Source organism: Struthio camelus, chromosome 15 (genome assembly GCF_040807025.1).
Source record: "Struthio camelus isolate bStrCam1 chromosome 15, bStrCam1.hap1, whole genome shotgun sequence".
Lineage (NCBI taxonomy): Eukaryota > Metazoa > Chordata > Aves > Struthioniformes > Struthionidae > Struthio > Struthio camelus.
This window is the reverse complement of record NC_090956.1, coordinates 15,334,598-15,350,863: the sequence shown is the minus strand read 5'-3', so window position 1 is coordinate 15,350,863 and position 16,266 is coordinate 15,334,598. Positions and strand designations below refer to the sequence as shown.

At 41.9% G+C, this 16,266-nt stretch overlaps 1 protein-coding gene across 8 annotated transcripts in view; it reads left to right on the top strand.

Annotated features, from left to right (window-relative positions):
• LOC104149733 (uncharacterized) overlaps positions 1-16,266 on the top strand; it is a 308,193-nt gene that overhangs the window by 238,116 nt on the left and 53,811 nt on the right. The gene's annotated exons all lie outside the window — the stretch shown is intronic.

The window sequence follows — 16,266 nt, the reverse complement described above, 5'->3', positions numbered from 1 at the left end:
ATTTATTTAAAAACTAAGAATGAAGCAATCCAATGCAATGCCTGCAGTTCATTTTTATTACTTCAGCAGGGTTTGTAGTAGTGAATGTGGAGGCTCCGTGCCCTTAAAGGACCAAACAAATATCATCATCACTTTCTCTAGGAACTAGAGCTAATGTTCAGGGTGATGTTTGACATGAGAACCTGGCCTTGGACCAAGCAGTCGATGCCATTGGAAAGGAGTTTGGCGCTCGTATCCCACCGGCCACGTGCTGATGCTGTCTCCCTCGTGCTGGCTCTGCCTTGCCTGTTGCCCCTCTCTGAATGCAATGGTGGGAGAAGCAGCCGTGCTGGCGAGCTGGAGGGGACTGCCAGGCCGGAGAGGCTGGTGGGCAGAGGGACAGGGACGCGGGAAGCCTGCTGCCACAAAACGGCCTTTTGGTGGTGATGGCAAGTAAACCTCCAATGTGTTCTCCGACAGGGCAATGTGAAGGACAAATTAGATATCGGCAAGATAGTTGTATTTTAAGCAGTGTTATCAAAATGAAAAATATCCTCAAGTATGCAGTAGTGTGGTAAGGAGAGCTCCAATTTTCTGTGTGTCTCTGGCAATGAGTGAGCTATCTGGAGCCTCATTGACAGGATTCGTATAGACATTCATGAGATTGCAGTTTGTCGCTTGCTGTGTACAAATTTTCTTTCTTTTTTTTTTTAAATCTCTGACAACATAAAATTATGAAGCACTGTTTCCAAAGTGTTTGTTAATGATGGTTGTGCAAATTCATCTTTTGTTCAAAGGACTCTTCCTTAAATAGTGAAAGGACAGAAGACTTATAAGAGAATCTTTGTAGGTCCCTTCACCCAGTTCCATCACAGGAATTTTATATATTTATTTATTTTAAGTCTAAACAGCTCAAACCCCTCAAAATCCTCAGTAAGATTCTGCTACACAAAATAGTCATTACACATGATGAACCTCACCTTTTTCATGCTTTAACACAGAATTGGGATTGATTCCTGTATGCCTCTGTTCCTCAGCTGCTAGAAAAGCAGCAGAACTCTTTTTTTATTCCACTTTTTTTTTTTCTTCACTTACTTAATTTTTGTGGTGAAGCAGCAGAAAAAGCAGTGTCAGCAACAGCAGTTTTTTAGCAGCTAGACCTGAGATCTTTCATTGGGGAAGCTTAAGAGCTGAGAGAGAAGAAAAGGAAAAGAAGTCTAAGATTGTCTCATCAGAGTAGGTTTGGTTGGGAGAAGGCCGCATCCTTCTCCTGCACCGTCGAAGTCTGAAATCCAAAACCATGGGATATTGGGCTCCAGGCAGAAAGCTGCAGCTCGCACTGGTTTGGACGTTTTGCAAAGGAGCACTGGGAAGTGCTTCATATCGGTGGTTCTCATTTAAGTATTCTGCTTATAAAATGCTTTATGATCACAACAGAAAAAGTGCTATAAAAGTGCAGATTATTATTAGTTCCTTTTTCTGGAATCTATGGCTGTGTTAGATCTAATTTTATAATCCTTATGCAAACAAAGTTCCCCTGGGAGCCAGTGAGATAATTGCCGCGTTAGGGCATGCGTGGCAGGGCTCGTGTTTGAAGTACCTACCCTTCGTATGGATTGCTGCTCATGCCATGAAGTCCTGCACAGTAGGGTGGATGACTTTTTCGACATCTATTAAGTTCACTTAAAATGAAATATAATCTCTGGTGCTTAACAATATAAAATCATAGCCTAATTATTGATAATTCTTTTTTATATTTATACTATATTAATAATGATGAACTCATTTAGTATTAATGTGGATGTTCTAAGGACTTCAGTAGTATTTCCTTTGTAATTCATTGTTCATTAATGTATCATTATTAGAAAGTATTTCCCTCTAACATTTTAGAGTTGCTATAAAGCTGAGGCTATGGATAGTGTTGAGATTAGCTACTTGCAAAGGTAAATTCTTAAGATAGAGCGAAGGTTACTTCACGTTTCGGGTCTTATTTATTTTGCAGTCTGACGGGAAAAATGAAGATCAAAATCCAACAGTTCTCATATACGCCTGGCATACTCCACGTATGCAATCCAATATGAGCAAACCTTGTATTGACCCTGCAATGAGTCAGCACTGTAGAACTACATACAAAATATTATAGCAATTACGTTTCCATTATCGTTGCTGTATGATAGCTCCTAATGTCAATGGAAACTTTTGAATTAAAAATTGTATGTATTTCCTTAGAAGTTTAATGCAAATAAAATCCCATATTTTGAACAAGTGATTTCTCTAATTTGTCTCATGTTGATGCCCTCTTCCCTTCCATGGCATCCAATTTATAATCTTTGAGAGGAACTGAAAGAAATTTTTCATTTATTTTTCAGTTCTCTTGTGTCTATGTGCACATTTCTTGAGATTACAATAGTTCTGTGTGTTGCCTGGTTAACTGAAATGCAGAAATGAACATAACTGTTTCCTGTACTCGGCTTGCTGTTCCGATATCATTGGACTTTTTCAAGCCAGATCCCATATTGTCAAGCCCTGGGTGAGTGGCTGCGTAAGGGGAATTCCAACCCTTCCACCGTTAATAGTATTATATAAAATAAGTTTAAACCTTTCCAGCTATTTTTTCCTGGTTTTTTTGCCATGTGAAGGAAACTACTGTGATCCTCTGTCGTGAAAACAATACTGCTGCACCAGGCATTTGAGTCATCAATAGCCAGTAAGAGTCGTGGATGCCCAGTTGCTATAGATCAGTGTGTTTTATAGGGGATCAGTGATCGGTAGATCAATGTGTTTTATAGGAGCTGTGGAAGTGCTGAGGATGGTTTGAGTATAAAGCAGCAACGCTTACAGCAGCTCGGGAAGGCAGTAGCAACCACGCGCGCTCCCCATTGCAAATACAGATGCTGTGAAATCCAAAACCTAAGTGCGTAATAATAGTCTGTGATACAAATGCAGTATTAATATCCATGTGAAACGTTCCTGGATGTCCTTTTAAATAAAGTGGTGGCAGTAGGACGCTGAGTTTGTAAAGTTCAAGGGGATGCAATTTAATCGTGCCCAGGTCAGAACCTGGTACAGTGCTGGCTCTTGATACCAGCATGGATGTGTATAGTTTAACGTTGAGATGTTTTTCCTTAAAATATGTGCCATATTATTGACTATTGTCCTGGTATTCCTGTGACAGAAATAGATGGCTCGCTCTTGAGCCTCCAGGTTATCCAAGATACACAATCTAATCTGACTAATGCACAGTCTTAATAGTATGTCCTGTGAGAGGTTTGTCAAGAGCTAACTCCGTATTTGTAAATACCCTATGGTTAGTACACGCTAACTTACAAACGTTTTACAATACCAATACATTTACAGCAGAGGAGAGTTTTGCATCTCGCTATAAATGGCTATCAGATGACTACGTATCCTTTATATCTGCATGTCGTTTAGTATGAGTGATTTGTTAGACGTTTGCCCTTTGTCAGAAACTTCTAAAAAGGCATTTACTTTGTGTTGCACATTTCATTATAAATGGCTTACAGAACGTATCTCTAACCTTGGTAACCCCGTTCACTTTGTTAGGAATGGCTCCTTGAACAGTTAAAGCATAACAATAACCAAAATACATATAAATATTTCATAGCAAATCTATGGTTACTTATTTATACATGCTCACCAAAAGCATTACAGCATATTTATTAAACATTTATAGATTATTTTTGCTACTACTAGTATGTGATATAAATGCATTATTCATCTCCCAGTAAATCATTGTTGGGCACCCCTTAAAAATAAAATGGTACCAAGAGGAATTTGATTCTGTAGAATTTGAAGAGATTCATTTTAATCATGTACAATTTACTCTGCTTAGTGTTTGTTTTTTGAATTAGGAAATTAGGAAAGAGGAAATAAGTAGAAAACAATTCTCAGTAACCAAAGACAGGATGAGAATACGATTGCCTTGAAACCCTTGACCGTTTAGCATGTCCCATCTTTAATATCTGCCAGTGATTGCACACCAAGCTCTTGAAATTGTTAACACTACTCCTTTTCTAGCAGCTGTTCCAGGGGTGAGATAGTGTTTTCTGAAGCTAATAATTTGGACTCAGGCTGTTCTCTCTAGCCATTGCTTTTATGTCATCTGAATTACTTTTCTGCCCTAGTTTCGCATACCCCAACCTCATTCACTTACTCACTGCAGTAGTGGCCACAGAGCATACAGCCTTCATGAGCCCATGAGTGCATGTGAGTGTGTATGCGGGTGAGCAAACTGATATGGATACGTATATTTTTATGCTTTATGTGGTGCCTGCGGTCGAGAGACATGTATCAGGATGCTCTTGTGCTAAATGTGCTGATAGCCCCCATCTTATAGAGGTGAGAGCGCAGCAGGATTCAGATGCGGAACGCATTTAGGCAGCAGTTCTGTAACACATATCGATAGTTCCTTTTTCCTGTGTAAAGTTACTTGAATGTTTAAGTAATTTGTGGAATCCATCTCAGGTTGGTGGCAAAATGCTATGAACATTCATCCAGCTTTTCCCAGATAGAGTTTCCTTTTGTACTTTGCTAGCCAGTGAGTATAAATAGATGGAGTAATTTGAACTCTTACTTGACCTTCAGGAGAGCTGGATTCCCAGCAAAACAAGCAAATCCTTTTGTTGAAGCAACTATGGAAATGTGAGAGACAGAGTATTAAATCTGTTAAATTGCTCCCTTTTTTGTATGCGTTTTTCCATTTATTCTCAAGTAACATTTCCTCATTAAGTGTGGCTTTATGTTACCTGTTATTTCTCCTCTTTCTAAATTATAACCTGTTAAATTAATTTCACTCTAATATGAAGGGAGCATGTAGTTGACTGTTCCCACAAATGGAGATGTGCAAGTAAAGAATCAGGATAACCTCTGTCTCAAGCTCTAGGCCTTGTGATGTTTGCAGAACATATGATTGGTTGCTAATGTGCTTGAGTACAGTATGGAAGAAGTTAAGAATAACCTATGAAGTGGTAGAGTTACCTGGTTTCGTTGGTATGTTTTAGGCTCCATTTCAAACCCATGTAAATACCTTGCAGTCTTGTGGTGTTGTCTCACAGTTATACCCATACTGTAAGGGGGGAACTGAGGCATAAGAGAAAGAAGTTGTGGAAGATGGAGAGGCGAATACAGGCAGCAAAGGGAATGCACGGGAGAGTTACCATGAAAGCGATCTCTTTGTCCAATGTATGTGTGCTTTATGCACTTATTTTCTTGATAATGTTAATTTAACAGGTATGGAGTTCTTTGGTATTCGTATCTTGATGACGTGCATGGAACAAGAACTACATAAGTGGAAGGAAAAAAGCTATTTTTGCTGAGGAGGGGAATTCAGCAAACACATACTGGAACATCTGTGTAGCTCCAGAGCCTCTGTGGACATGCAGATGGGACAGTGCAAGAAGTGCACAGCCCTGTCAGCGGCTGGGAGCGTTGCTGCATCCTGTCAGCAGGAGGACAGGTCTAGTGCAATTTTTGGAGGAGAAGATACTTACTCCTATATTTTTCTCCTTACAGCTGGATTTGTGGGAACTTTGGGAGGGGGAGGTGATACCACTGGGCTTTACAGCCCTTGTGACACTGTGCTTATAGCGATGCTTTGAAACTGTTTCAGTTCTGAGGTGATCGTGCTAGTTACAGGTATGGGCACTTGAATTTGAGGTCACTTGAAGTTCCTCCTAGTTTTGCACCAGATGAGAGTGAGAAGAAGCAGTCCTGTTCCAAGGCATTGCACTTTTAACCTATTTTAATACCTATAGGCAGGTTGTGTGGAAAAATATATTTCTTTACAAATATAAAAACTAGCATCTACATAGCAATGCTGTCAATTCCTGTGCAGATTATATCAGTATGGAAAAATAAACATAGGAAGCACAATATCAGTGATATTTATAACTTTCCATGTGACTTGAGTGTTGGTATTAATGTCAGAAGAGAGACATTTGCCTGAATGATCAATAAAAGGAGAATGATTAGGTCAAAGATTCATTATTTTAGGACTGAAATGGCCTGTTCAATTTCTAGCAATGCTAACGATGTAACGTGGGCAGACTGCATGGATGTGTGGCAAATGTGAGAAATTCTAGTGCACGTTAGTCGGAGCATCTTTCAGTGAATAATCCTTGAGTTGCGGTTTTTTATTTAGCAAATTTCCTCACATACTCTCCTCTTAAACAAATATTGAGCTTACAGAAGGAGCGCTTGCATAAGAAATCTTTAATTTGGCTTTCAGTATTTCAGGTGTCTATTTAAATGCATGTGTTTTGGATGTGAGAATTCAACACGAATCTAATGAAACAGCTTAGCCTAATTGGTTCTAAAACTCTATTGATGCAGCAGCCACTTTAAACAGGTGTTGTTTCTTTAAAAATCAGTGAAGACTGTTAAATTTTTCGGCCTTTCCCGGTGCTCATTAGTGTCATCCTCAGGGTCTAAGATGGTCGTTATTAAAGAGCGAGTTCCCCAGAGAGAAAGGCTCTGACAAGAGAAGCCAGCAAGTGACAGAAGGGCAGTTGTTGCTAGGCTAGTCACTTATGGAGGTGGTGCACGGGTAAATTAGCTTTCAAAGGCTTAAGCTGAACATGTAAAGAACACGGATGTCATGTGGCATATTCTCCAGAGCTTAAATTTAGGTTCCACCGCTCACACTGCCAATTTTAAAGGAGGAGAAGTGTCAGGCAGCGGCGCGCTGAGGTTGAGGGTTTGTTGCTTGTGCAAATTCCGCCGACGCTGACATTAACCGGCTGCGGAAGAGCAGCCGCCGAGCTGCTCCGGCTGGCCGTGGTTTCATCGGCATTGCGTGTTAGTTCTCCAGTCTCTTCCAGCACAACACCAATTTGCTGCAGTTGGCTTGACAAGCTTATGTTTTGTGCCTATTATTTGTCTGGAGGTAGTTTGTAATGCTAGCAACATCCCCGGTGTGGCTGCACAAGCACACGGGGTGGTGGTGGTACTGGTGGTGTTGCCAGCCCTGGGAAGTGGCATAATACTGAAGCAACGAGTGCATAACCACAGATTTCAGCGATGCGAAGTTTGGGAGGGCGTCTCCGTAACGCCAGCCAAAGTGTTAAGCTCCGAAACAGTCAGAGGTAGTTCATTCTGAGCACAGCTTTTGCTTCAAAAACAAAGACAAAGCGAGAAATGTTTTCCTTCCGCTCAAAACCCTGCTGTCGTTCTACATAAACGCAGTGTGTCTTTCTGCATGGCGTTCAGGGAAAAACGCCTGCCACGAGGGTGATCGGAGCGGAGGGCCGAGAGCTGGCCAGCCCACCGCCACTGGCCCCGACCCACAGCGACCACTGCTGCTGGAGGCGCCGGGGCGGGAGGAAAGTCCCAGGGCCTCCAGGTTTGGCTCCAGCTCGCTCGGGGGCGTTTAGAGAGAGATCTGCGCGTATTTTCGGTGTTTTTGACATTGTGGTATCCTGGCCGCGGCTGCCTGATTCCCTCAAGCCAAGCCTAAGCGGTTCGGTGTGCTTTTTGTTCTCTCGGGTTGTCCCCTGTGCGTGGCTGCCGGCAGCCCAGCAAGGCGCCCCGGAGTGAAACCCGCTGCACTACCCGCAGAGGTCACCTCTTTGATAAAAGCTTGAAACAGCTAATTAAATTAATGTAATGATTGTACCTAGCCCATTACCTATTTCCTACCTGCACTATGCTCTTTAATGAGCTCTGCTAATGAACTTTAATGTAATTAATACCTGAGGGAGAGAATAAAAGAAATAGTCATTTTTATATACTCTAGTATATTTTATAATGGGAGACCAAAAAAAAAAAAAGGTGAAGGTTGCTGATACAGGTGTTGAGTAGGGAAGGGAGGTTGATGCTGGGCTCCTCGCTGAGGACCTACCTGGACTTCTGTGCCTGAGAGGAGTCCCTGTCACTACCGAAATGAAGAAGAAGTCCTCATTATTGTTTTTCTGAGGTCAGCCTTATAAGATCTGTGAAGGAGAATGAGGATTTAAACAAAACCAGAGATCTAAGCTGTAACCGAATAGTACCTTGTCCTTGTCGCGTCTCCGGCAAAGGCTGGCCCCAAGCGTCTGGGGTATTGCCAGGGCGTGGAGGATGCGGACGTGTCTGGGATGGGGAGCGCCGGCTGTCCCCGGGTGCTGGGGCTCCGCTTTCCCTCCCACGGGAGAGGGTGGCCAAGGCGGCTGAACTGGCCGTGAGGCTGCCCTGGTAAAGAGCTCAATGGTGAAGGGAGAAAGTAAAGGAAACCTGAGCAGCCTGCCGTGAAAATCCAAGTTTTGTTTTCCTTTGAATTAAGTTATGCTTAAACTGTTGGGGAGGCAACGTGGTAAATGTTAGCCCTACCATCTCCAAGCCTCTGCAGAGCAATTCACGTTTCTCCCTCAGCATCTTAAAATCTAGCACTGGTCTTAATTATTAGTAGGCTCCATGTTATTATTATTTACTTGCACATATACATTAATCATTACATGGGCTTGCTAATTTTTCTTTTCGTTCAAAAATAAATAAATAAAGTGTGACAAGATGCTCAGAGTCCTCTAGAGAGTATGTTCCCCTCTGATGGGCAAATAACATCTGTGGGCATTTTGCTGGCTTAACAGCATGTCTGTCAGAAACTTGGTGATTCAGAAAATTTACTAGCACTCACCTAATGATTAATTAGCCTTCTCTGTAAGGAATGGAGTCTCTTCATTATGCATATTGTCACCAAGAGCTTCATCTGCTTGCTGCAACACATATGCTGGAGACTTAATAAGAGGAATTCCAGTAGTCAAGAAATGAGTAAGATTGTTTGTGTGAACAGAATTAAAATTCAGATGTAAATATTTAAGAAAGTCTCCAGGGAGTCTAATCAATATGGGTCCATGCTGTATTATGGAAAGATTGTTGTATGAACGAAAATACTGTGGGATACAAATTTTAATTAAAATTAATTGACTGAGAATACATTACATTACGTCAAAGATATGAGGTTGAAATGATTTCAACAGAAACCTTATTTTATACATCTGTAAAGTACTATCTTAAAATGCTTTAAAGACAATTTCATTTGCAATAGATTTTGACGGCTCTACTTGACAAAGCCTGCATATAGCCTTCTATTATGTATAGCCTTCAGTTATGGAGTATGTGTTCTTTAATGTGTTGAAGGACAAGGTCAAACCGATGCTTTGGGACCTAAATCAAAATAATTTATCATCTGCAAGAGGTGAGTTAAAGATTTCTTCTTGTGGGTAAATACATGCAAACCTGGCATGTTTCTTACAAAAACATATACTTGTTTAACCATCACCGCAATTTAAAATCTATAGCTTTACTTCTGGCAGCTGACTCACATCACACATGTTTGAAGAGCTCAGTTCAGACCGTTCATGTCTGATGAGACGGCCACAGCGCATTCCTCCCAGCCCAGGTGGGTGGAAAGCAGATATAATTCCTGGCTATAAATTGGCAAGTGAATTGCCAACTACCTTTAAATGATGGCAGCAGCTCAGTTCCCTCAGGTCGTAGCAAGTAATGGTTGCAGCAGTCATAGCTGCTTTTCACTCACTCCTCCATCCCATGTGAGATGGGCTGCTGCCATCTCCTCTGAGAAACAGTAGGTAGTTGTCAGCAGCTCCGTGTTGCCCTCTGAAATACTCTATACGCTGATGGACTGCAATTTGTCATCTTAACTTCTCCCTTTCCTCTCACCCTAAAGGGAATAGATGTGAACGTTTCCCATTTACAAGTGGCCACTGCTGTAGGAAGAAGACAGAGATGTCTAGGTTCTCCGCTGGAGATATATAGATATATATATATATTTATTTGTTCTGGGACAGTGGAAGGAAAATTTATTTTTTGCAAAGCTAAAGCTAAGGAGCTTTCTAGATATTTTGCAGGTATACATACAGCAGTGTGTAGATGATTCCCCAGCCGGGCTCACTGGAACACGGTTGGTCTTTTTCTGTTGGCTTGTCTTAGCTGCCCCCATTGCATCATTCCCTCTGGTGGCTGTTACCTCCCAGCAGGTGAGTGCGGTAGAGCCAGCTCATGCCCCTTGGGCGCAGCTGGGGACCCACGGCACGGACAGACAGAGGGATGACCTGCCTGGGCACCACTGCAAGGGAGCAGCAAACCCAGCCAAGGTTTCTGAATGCTGAGGTGTAAAGTCTGAATCAAAAGACAACACTTGCTCTACCCAGTCTTTATTGCTGTAAATATCTCTGTTTCCTCTCTCTCTGACAACTACTTTGTATGTGGAAAGCCAAAAAAGAGCCACAGAGCCTCTGTAAGAGTTTCCCTGCTGCCTGCTAAGCCAGGTCAGGCAGTAACTTTTGCTGTAGATGGGTGCTAAAGGAGACTTCATGCCCTTAGAGACCTTGTTGAATTGACTCCCGATGGTGGCACTGGCTGTTCGTCCCTTGTGTAGCATCAAAGCAGGGAGTTGTCCTGGAAGTCAGAGCTGAGCAGAGGACCAGGACTCCTGAGGGAAGCTGAAGCAGTTAAAGAAATAAAGGTGCAAAAGTTGTGCTTTTTTTTCCTAATCTAACATGCTTAGTTTACTATTTTTTCAATGATTAAGACAAATTCAGTCTATGCTATGAAATTAATTTATTAGAGAATTTTTGTGGCAAACAAATTTCAGCCTTGGAATGGTTATGTTTACAGGGGATACTTTTTTTTTTTAAATACATCCAGTAAGAAACCAGAAAAATGCCATGTGACCCGTGTGTCTAATTAAAACTATTCAGCACAGCTTGAATTTACAATTTTGATTTCTTGCAGTAATCTGCTTGTGAACAATCTAGAGGCAAGGAGTTATTCATAGAAACTGTTGAGTAAATAATTTTCAGATAATGAAAACATTCAAAAAAGTCAAGATAGTTAATTAGTGAGTAGAAGAAATTAAATTAATTGAATGAATAATTCATAATGAATTATTCAGCCAGCTCTAGTTTGCATAGTGTGGAAGGCCTGAAGAAGAGCCAGTGTTTGAATTAACTCCAAACAGAAAGCCACATCTCCTGTTTCTGCTGCACTGAGGTTATTTATTGATGTGTAAAAACTAGCTGGGTGAGCCAGTCTGTTTAATCATCTTACTCTTTTTGCTCTGTAATGTGAGTCATGCTGGATTTGAGACAACCATAGATGCTTTGCTTGCAAATGTGCATTAGGGAATATGTGTTACAGGGCTCTTTGTTTTTTAAAGTATATTTAAATAGTCTGAGAGGAGCATGATCGGAGCTGAAAATGCTCTGTAAAAGCTATAAATTAGTTATATGCCACAATACTAATGTTTGCACTTGACATATGTCACAGCCTTGGCAAAGTACTTTGGGTTAACTCGCTAGCGAATAGAACTGTATTACAAAAGAAAGTTTGTTGAATCTGTATTTGTTTATTTGGAGTTTTTTTTGGAGGGTAGAGAGAAGGGGTTTGAAGGATTTCTTACGTTGCTTCTTATCCTTTAGGGAAAAATGCTAACTGCAGTTAAATAATGAAATATTGGAAAGTGAGATTAGTGCTGAGGGGGCTGAATGTTGCACTGCCCTGAGGCGCAGCAGGCAGCGAGTGATCAAAGCGTACCCTTTTGTCATTGTTTTTGCTCCCCTGTGCTGTGGAGGAGAACAAAACCTCTCCTTGCAGTAGTGCCATAGGACTGCATGAAAAGTGTTGCACAGGAATTTCCATTCCATTACGCTGTGCAGTTACAATGTGAAAACTAAGCTCTTGGTGTGTGGTGTGAGTGTAAGTGGAGAAGTGAACAAAAATAATGAGACAGGAGCTACATCTACTCTGTGTGATGAGGTTTCCTCTCCAGGAAACATGACTTGTGGTGGAGGTGCATCTCTTGAGTGTCACAGCTTCATGCGGGGGTGACTCTTCTGCTCTGAAAGGAGCCTGATGCAAGCCTGTCCTAGGGAAGTCAGTGCCTCTGTTGCTGTCCTCTGTGGAGAATTAGGTATAAACTGAGTGAGCTGTTGACGCACGTTATCTGCAGCAGGAGAAAAGAGGCTATTGAAACTATGGCTGTGTAGGTACAAGTAGAAGATCTCTAGAAAGCTGAGTAATACTATCCAGTATCACCTAATATTGTCAGATAGCCACAGTGTAGAGAGGTGCTATGCTGGAGATGCATTTGCCATTTTTCTGCTTTTCTGTACTTCAGATCAACCTGGTTAATGCAGTGTTGGGCTTCTGTTGGTAGAAGAGTGCCACTGCTCTAAATTACGGGCTAGTTTCTGTAATGTCAGTAAATTTGATCCTAACTGAGAAGTGCTGAGAAATTCTAAAGGCAGCTGAAGTGCTAAGAGTCAGAAAATCTAGGCTGGTAATGACTAAAAACAGACCACAAAAAGATTCTCACTTATATTTTATTTCTATATGCTTCTGAAGCCAGCTCCCAATTGCCAACGTATTTAAGTTCTTAGAAACTCTCCTGTAGCTCGTTCCATACAAGAGTCGGGTAGCAGGTGGGTTGTGTTATCCATTTACTTCAGGTCATCTCCACATCGACAGGTACAGAGTGTGACCTGACTGGATGAGAAACATGGGCTCTGACCGCAGGTGGTTGGTGGGGATGTGGAAAGAATGAAAAATATAATTGTAACTGGTTTTGTTAGCGAGACAAAGCAGGCTAGAATTTAAAAGAAGATATCAAGAGGTGGTTGTGCATCACTGAACAGCCATTTAAATTTGACTGCAATAGTACAGAGTTTTTCATGGCAGTTTAGTTAACATGTTCAATTTTGATGAAAAAGAATGCGTCTTTGATCACTTCTCAGAGAGCACAGAGTTTATGTTTGCAGTTGTGCAGGTAGCTAATTCTATAAGGTCATGCACTTCAGTGTCCCCCTCCGTGGCAAAGTTGCTGGGGGGAGCAGAAATGGAAAAGTCTGAGGAGCTCGAGGGAGAAAATGATTGAGCTGTTCCAAAAAAAAGCCATGTTTTTGCTTTATGTTCAAAACTGCAGATTCTGTCATCCTATTTCATCCGATCATTGCGTAAGATGTCATTGATAGCTCAGTGGAGGGAAGAATATGCTAAATTGCATTAGATAGCACAAGGCCAGCAAAGGTGAAGATTTCACAGCCCCTTTCAAAGCACGGCAAGATTCAAATCTTACATTGTGCCATTTTAAGGAAGCACATTGTCTTTGACACGTTTTAAATGATTTCCGTTCTGAAGTAGAGGTCAGGAGCACAAGCCCTGGAGAGGGGATTTCTTCAGCTCCCACCTGCCTAGCCAGAGCCATTCTATGCACATCCCTGCCTGGTGCCATGCTCTTTGCTCCCAGCATGGTCACACCGGGGGCTGCTCCGCAGCCATCTGGGGCATCACTTAGTAGCAGTTGTGCCGCTGAGATTTTTCATGAAGATTTGTCATGATGCAGACACCTGGCCTGCTCCATACTGTAAAAAGACCAATTCACTTCCTGAAAGCCAGCAACGGGCAGATGGTGACAGCTGTAGGTCGTTGCCAGCCTAACCAATTATTGGTCTATAAATAATATTTGAGGACACTTACGGTTTAGTTGAGTGAGGTGCCACTTAAAGTAGAAGGTTGCAAACCAAACCGGAAAGGGAGCAACTGTAGGGAAGCTGCAGTAGTCGTATTCCTTTCGCGCTGGGTAGGAGAGGCATAATCTGCTTCTGAAGACTGGCGTATCCCTCAGCTATACACCCATATTGCATGCTCTCGCTGACCGCCATCCACAGCTCTTCCCTACTTGTTTCAGTAGTGCCTACCTCCTCCTGCCTGGCTGTATCCATCTCACAGCTGGGGCCCCTCTCCTGTACTGGGACATGTCTGGTTAAGAACAGACCCAAGCAGACAAGATTTCTGACCACAGAGACACAAACTCCTGTCTTTTAATGACAGACAGAAAAACAGCAAATGGACTTGGAAAAAAAAAAAAGCTGTCAGCTGATGTCAATCCTCTCCAATTTTCTGCATTTTTTTTAAGTACTGTGTATACACATAGTTGGAAGGTCATCAGTGCTGTGGCATAAAGTGATCTAATATTCTGGAGCTGTCTTTCAGACGGGGTTTGTTTTTCAGGAAATCTTGCACCATTTCTTCTCAAGAGATGATCTTCAGACCCATTCCAGAATCAGGCTGTAGACACAGGTTTTATAACGATTGCCAACCCGTTGGCAAGGGCTAAGATGGCATGGGAGCTGAAATGCTTCCCATGGTCCAATCCTCAGCTGTCTCTGCAGAGGAAAGTGGCTGGATGCCCAGGCTGCCATTACCAACATTATTATTATTATTATTATTATTAGGATAATGGACCTTTTTGGTAAGGTGGTCCCAAAGGGAGGATGATACTTCAGTTCTGCTGTTGTCATAAATTGTTGACAGCATACAGTCCACAATGAAGAGACAGATACTGTCTGGTTTTTGGATCTAGCCTGTTGTAAAGCCAAATGCCTGCTCCATCACAAGTAAACTCTAAATGGATCCTCTCTAATAAATGGATAAATACCAAATTCTTCACCTTCCTGTATTTCTCTCTCTCTCTCTTTCTTTTTCTTTCTTTTTTTTTCTTTTTCTTTTTTTTTTTTTTTGCTTGAATCAAGTCACCAACTGATATTTAAATTTAACTTTTGGGGATCTACAGCAGGACTAACCTGAAAGAATATTAATTGAACTGAATTATTTAAAAACTTGTGGTTAAGGAATAGCTAAGCAAAATTTAATGATTTGTATATGCCAATAGTACCATTAGGTAGTTTAGGATTTCTAGTATACTCTATATAGAATATATCAATTTATGTAATATTATTCCTTTGTTGTTGTTGTTGCTACAAATATCTTAAAAATAGCGCAGAAGGAAAATTTGCTGCATTGTAAAGAAAGAGGTATATTTATTGCTGGTTTGAATTTCTCCAGGAAAGCTCACAGTTCTGTCAGGCTCTCAACAATAATAACTATAGTAGTTTTTCTCCTACCTTGATAAGTGTCTTGGAGGAATTTCTGTGCTTAGTTTTTAATGTTCTCTGGTTTGTTTTTATGGGCTCCATTGATTCAGTAGATCCTGGAAATGTAAATACCAAGTCTTAAGTAACTGGACTGTGAGGGGCAGCAGGACTACTGTGAGGTTTGGTGTTCTTTAAACAAATCCTGTTATACTCTGTATCTTCCTAAAAGAGTGTGGCCAGGCGGACTGGGGCAGCTGCGAGCTGGCCTTGGCCAGGGGTTGTTGTGTTGTGGCTCAGAGAGGTGGGAGGGGAACCACTCCTTCTCTGCGGGAAGCAGAGGACATCCAGCCGGGGAGGCTGCTGGGGGATGAAGAGAAACCTCCTGGGGAAGGAGTCTGCTGGTGGGATTCATCTGCCAAAGCATAGGTAGCCAGGCTCATTTTGGGTGCTGGGGATATTGGGCCTGGTGCCAGGAGCTGCTGCAGAAGGGTGCAAGTTCCCTGTCGGTCCTGTGTCTCGTTCAGTGGTGCAGAAGTTGCTGGGAGGTGGGATGGGGCTGTGGGAGCAGGGAGCTCTCCTGAGAACGAGAGTGGGAAGACTGTCGTCTTGGGGCTGTGGCACCAATTTGCTTTCAGACCTTTCAGTTGGTCCATCTGAAAGAGAAGTTCTGATTTAATGTGTTTGGTTTTGATATATGTTTATTTTTCTCAAGAATAAACTCTGTGTCTCAAAAAATGTGTCTGAAAGATAAACTTCTTTAAAACAAACAAACACGAACAGGCACATTACTAAGAATAAAGGCTTTTGGTCCATTTCAGTATGAGGTATTTCAGGGACCAGTTCTCGATGACTGGCCGTCCTGTTCCCCTTAGCCTCTCTGGGAATCACAGTCTTCACTCTGGAGTCTGCATGTATTTATCTGTACAAACCTACAAACTTACAGACAAACCTACAAAGAAGATCCCCAGCTAAAAGATACTTTCAGAGTCACAATGTCCTATTTATTATTTGTCCCAGGAGTCCATACAAATACAAAACTGTACTATAGCCAGTTATCAATTTTTTTCTCTTAGAGATATAAGCAGTTTTTGACAACGGTTTCTCAAATGTCCCAGTAGCCTGGTAGAAAATTGTTTCTGTTGGCAGAACTAGTGAGTACTATCTGGCATAGACAGTTTTCAGAGAAGCAGGTTTTCTCATTCATTTTTGAAACTTCAGGAGGATCTTTTTTTTTTTTTTTTTTTTTTTTGAATGGGGCTGTTGGTTGCGGTGGGCACCTCTGCAGATCCCCTTGCAGCGGGTGATGGGGCTGACAGTTCATCCACAGCTGGCTGTGTTCCTCCCCCGTTGCTCTGTAAAGGACACACCACTTATCGATTAAAGGGAATTTCACATTGGT